Here is a 5,749-nt window from a genome sequence, read left to right as displayed (position 1 = left end):
AGCGCTAACCACTACACCGCTGCTCCCCGCACGCATACACACATACATACACACATACATACACACACACATACACACAAATACACACACTCATACACACACACATACACACAAATACACACATACATACACACATACACACACATACACACGAACATACATACACACATACATACACACATACACACACATACAAAGACAAAGATCCCCCATATAGCCTTAACAGACTGTAGGGGCAAGTGCTGTCAGCGAGCAGCACCTATGAAGGCCGGAACGGTACACGAGGGGGTGGGTGGCCAGCACCACGCCCGACCGCATTTCTCTCCCTAGTGGCAATGTTTACACACCACACAAGGTACTCATTTGAGGCTGAGTCGACCTAGGGGAGGCCCGGGACCAGTTCAGATAATCGTCACTGGTGTTGGCCGTGAGCGGGAATCGAACTCGGGTCGCCAGGTTCATAGCGCAGCGCGCTAACCGCTACACTATCGCTGGCAGGAGGTCATGGGGCAGACCCAGGTGCCACGGGTCGACTGACTGAGATGACTGGCGTCGCTCCTCCGCCCTCCGTTGTTGTTGGAGGGCAACTACCTCCAACTGCCCAGTAGCGTCCTTCACGAGCCTCCTCCACAGATACCGACCTTGACACCGCTGGTACCAGTCATCGACAAGTCCACTCAGCTCCACGTCCTTCTGTACCACATCACTCCATCTCTTCTCTAGCCCGTGCCGCGCCCGTTTAGTCCCCTCGATCCGGCCGAACAAAAGCTGTTTCGGCATGCGGTGGCTGGGCATGCGGGCTACATGACCCAGCCATCGCAGCCTGGCCCGCCGGAGGAGCTCACTGATGGGACCTTGCCCAGATCTTTCAAGGATTTGTGAGCTCCTCACACAATCTAGTCTGGTTAAACCCAGGATGGATCGTAGGCAGGCCAGCCTAACTGTTTCTAACCGGTGAAGATGTTCCATTAGGGGGGTCCATGTTTCGCAAGCGTAGAGAAGGGAGGGAATGACCGTGGCCGAGAAGACCTGAAGCTTAGTGCGGAGCGATAGACCAGGTAGCTTCCACACAGCGTCACGCAACCGATGAAAAGATATTGCTGCTCACTCCACCCCTGAACACGCCACCCCTGCACACTCCACCCCTGAACACTCCACCCCTGCACACTCCACCCCTGAACACTCCACCCCTGCACACTCCACCCCTGAACACGCCACCCCTGCACACTCCACCCCTGAACACTCCACCCCTGAACACTCCACCTCTGAGCACTCCACCCCTGAACATTCCACCCCTGCACACTCCACCCCTGCACACTCCACCCCTGAACACTCCACCCCTGAACACTCCACCCCTGAACACGCCAACCCTGCAGACTCCACCCCTGAACACTCCACCCTGCACACTCCACCCCTGCACACTCCACCCCTGAACACTCCAACCTGCACACTCCACCCCTGAACACTCCACCCCTGCACTCTCCACCCCTGAACACTCCACCCAGCACACTCCACCCCTGCAGACTCCACCCCTGAACACTCCACCCCTGCACACTCCACCCCTGCACACTCCACCCCTGAACACTCCACCTCTGAACACGCCACCCCTGCAGACTCCACCCCTGAACACTCCACCCTGCAGACTCCACCCCTGAACACTCCACCCTGCACACTCCACCCCTGAACACTCCACCCCTGAACACTCCACCCCTGCAGACTCCACCCCTGCAGACTCCACCCCTGAACACTCCACCCTGCACACTCCACCCCTGAACACTCCACCCCTGCACACTCCACCCCTGAACACTCCACCCCTGCACACTCCACCCCTGAACACTCCACCCCTGAACACTCCACCCTGCACATTCCACTCCTGAAAACTCCACCCCTGAACACTCCACCCTGCACACTCCACCGCTGAACACTCCACCCCTGAACACTCCACCCCTGAACACCCCACCCCTGCACACTCCACCCCTGAACACTCCACCCTGCACACTCCACCTGCAGACTCCACCCCTGCAGACTCCACCCCTGAACACTCCACCCCTGAACACTCCACCCCTGAACACTCCACCCCTGCAGACTCCACCCCTGAACACTCCACCCTGCACACTCCACCCCTGAACACTCCACCCTGAACACTCCACCCCTGAACGCTCCACCCCTGAACACTCCACCCTGCACACTCCTCCCTGCACACTCCGCCCCTGAACACTCCACCCCTGAACACTCCACCCCCACCTCACCACTCCCCTCACCAGGTGGCTGTGGAAGTGCAGCAGCTGCGGGTAGGGAAGCGGCAGCTGGCCGCGCTGGTACAGGGCGTGAGCGAAGATCTCCCAGACCAGGGCGCCAAGGCTCCGCTGGCTCACGGCGCCGCGCACCGTCACCTCGCAGCGCCGCGCCGACATCGCCGCCGCCACTCTCCTCTCCTTCCTCCTCCTCTCTCCTCCTCTCCTTCCTCCTCCTCTTCTTCCTCTTCTTCTCACTCCCCTCGCTCGCCCGGCTCCGCTGGCCCGTTAGTCGTCTCCCAGTTAATAAACTGAACAGTTCAAAACGGCGTCACGTGGCCTACCCACCGGAAAAGGGCACGACGGGAAGAAGGGGCGCGGCTTAGGTGAGGGGTTTGGTGAGGGGTTTGGTGAGGGAGGGGTTTGGTGAGGGGTTTGGTGAGGGGAGGGTTTTGGTGAGGGAGGGGTTTAGTGAGGGGAGGGGTTGGTTAGGGGGGTTTGGTGAGGGGAGGGGTTTGGTGAGGGAGGGGTTTGGTGAGGGGAGGGGTTTGGTGAGGGGAGGGGTTGGTTAGGGGGGTTTGAGGGGTTTGGTGAGGGGAGGGGTTTGGTGAGGGAGGGGTTTGGTGAGGGGAGGGGTTTGGTGAGGGGAGGGGTTTGGTGAGGGGAGGGGTTGGTTAGGGGGTTTTGGTGAGGGGAGGGGTTTGGTGAGGGGTTTGGTGAGGGGAGGGGTTGGTTGGGGGGGTTTTAGGGGGGTGGTGAGGGGAGGGGTTGGTTGGGGGGGTTTGAGGGGGGTGGTGAGAGGCGTTGCGTGGAGAGGTAAGGGGGAATTTTTATTTAAAGCTTTCGTGACTGCAGTAATTCATATTCTTAGCTCTTTCGGTAAAGTCACGTTGAAGGGAAACAATAAAATAATAAAAAATATATAAAACAATAAAAATTCTCACGACGTTTCGACCATAATACAAACGGTCGTCATCAGGTGCGTCGGTTTGCATTAATTTATTTTAAACGGTGTATTTATTTACTTATAAAAAACCGTCAGCGCCACGCGCAGTGATTTGGCAGTTTATTTAGAAGGACTAGTCCATCTATGTTCTGAAAAGAGGAGGGGGGAAACGAAAAATTAATGTATGCTGTCTGAAAGCCACTGTAAGCGTGAACAATCAATTAAGACCTGAAATAGTTAATCAAATCTTTCCAATGATTGCTAAGCCATTTCAGGTCTTAATTGATTGTTCACGCTTACAGTGGTTTTCAGACAGCATACATTAATTTTTCGTCTCCCCCCTCCTCTTTTCAGAACAGAGCCAAGCTGTGGCTCCACTAAATAAACTGCCAAATCGCTGCGCGTGGCGCTGACGTTTTATATAAATAAATACACCGTTAAAAATAAATACATTAATGCAAACCGACGCACCTGATGACGACCGTTTGTGTTATGGTCGAAACGTCGTGAGAATTTTTATTGTTTTATATATATTTTATTGTTTCCCTTCAACGTGACTTTACTGAAAGAGCTAAGAATATATATAACTCTTATACACAAAAACCTGGCAGGAAGCAAGTAAAAAAACTCTGCCTGGAGGAATTTGTGGCCAGAAGCCGTAACTGAAAGGGACTTTGAGGGCTTTGAGGCTGTGCCTATTGTGGAGGATATTGTCTCTCTGGGCAGGTCCATGGGCCTGGAGGTGAATGGTGATGATGATGTGGAGGAGTTAGTGGAGGGGCACAAGGAAGAGCTGTACCCACTGAGGAGCTGCGGCAGCTTGAGAGGGAGGAACACCAGGTGAAGATGGATGCACTCTCTTCAGGCGAGGAGGAGATAGAGGAATCCCCTACTTCACTTATTAAACAAATGTGTGCAAAATGCATGGCAGTCCAAAGTTTTGCAAGAAAAATACCACCCCAATAAAGCTCTAACAAGGCCGTAAGAGTATTGTGTGGAATGACCAGACAATGTCACACTTCAGGAACGTTCTTAGAAGAAGGCAAAAACAAACGTCAATGGACAGGTTTTTAGTACAACTCAAACCTGGTGAGCTTCAACCAGGTCCAAGTCAAGAAAAAAGACAGAAAAGAGAAAAAAACCCTCAGAATTTCAGCTTGCTGAAGTTTTAATGGAAGGGGAATCTCCTTCCAAAGAATAACATCTCCTCCTGCTCCTCCCCCTCACCACCATCCTCGTAGGCTATCAACTCCTCTCAGCGAGGTAAAGTGACGTAAAATTTTATTTTTATTTCAATTTATGCATTTATTTTAATGTATGTATGCATTTTAGTAATAAGTAGAGTCTATATTCTTAGCTCTTTCAGTAAAGTCACGTTGAAGGGAAACAATAAAATATATAAAACTATATATATAAAACTAATCGACTATTACATAACATCGCACTTTTCTCACCAAAACGCTCTAAAGCCACCTTCCAACTCGGTCGCGTCGATGTCATTCCGATTTGGATCGATAAAAGAAGCGATGAATACAGTATTAGTAGTACTGTAATAATTATTGTTAATAACCACATCTTGTTACGCCCATTTGATTTCCCCGCGCAAAAAAGGCGGGAAAACCCCCAACGGCAAAGTTAACGTCTAAAAGCTCGCAAGACGTTCATTGGACACAGTCCCCTACACTTGTAACTTTTAACATTTTAGACCTTAATTATTACAATTAAGGTCTAAAATGGATGGGGAGAAAAAAAACGGCGCTAAAAGTCAGCGCCGACCTCTCCTGTCGTGCCCAGTGACGTCATCACGGGCAAAGTTCACCGCGCGAAGTCAAACGCCGCCTCATGAGCGCCGCTCGAAACGCAAAATCATCGCTCGGTGAACATTTCCGAGGACAAACAAACGCATGCCGGGAACCGTGTGAGTTTGTGTTTCTTGTTTCCTCTGCGCAATGTGGGGGAGGGCTTCATCCAGCAGTGGATTGACAAAAGCGCTGTATGCATACTGCACAGGCTACGCTAACGTCACATTTAGGCCCATGGACCGAACAAACGCGTCTCTCTTTCTCCATCCGTCTCCACTCTCTCTCTTCCTCTCTTCACTGCTGGCCTGTAGGTTTGGGCCGAGCGAGTTCCTGCCGGGGATTTGGCTCTTCAGGAGCTGATTCCCCCCGTGGCTTTGTCGGCACGAGGCGACCGCGCGGAGTGTCAAGGGCTCCACCGGGCCCCAAGCCGCTGCCCCAGCACCACCGTAGCAGCCAAACCACCGGTGCTCGGCATGGCCTGTATGAAGGTCCTGCCGGACCTCATGTTGCGCACAGGGTACAACATCGTCCAGGAGAACGGACAGAGGAAGATCGGACCACCGCCCGACTGGCAGGGGCCCCGTCCCGCCCGTGGCTGTGAGGTGTTTCTGGGGAGGATCCCGCGCGACCTCTACGAGGATGAGCTGGTGCCCGTGCTGGAGATGGTGGGGAATCTCTACCAGCTCTGCCTCATGATGGAGTTTAGCGGAGAGAACCGCGGCTACGCGTTCGCTACCTACGCCACGCGCGCCCAAGCCATGGATGCC

This window comes from Petromyzon marinus, unplaced genomic scaffold, assembly GCF_048934315.1.
Source record: "Petromyzon marinus isolate PM22_M1 ecotype Great Lakes invasive population unplaced genomic scaffold, UKy_Petmar_22M1.pri1.0 PM_G_Scaffold_54, whole genome shotgun sequence".
Lineage (NCBI taxonomy): Eukaryota > Metazoa > Chordata > Hyperoartia > Petromyzontiformes > Petromyzontidae > Petromyzon > Petromyzon marinus.
Note: the sequence above shows the minus strand (reverse complement) of the source record.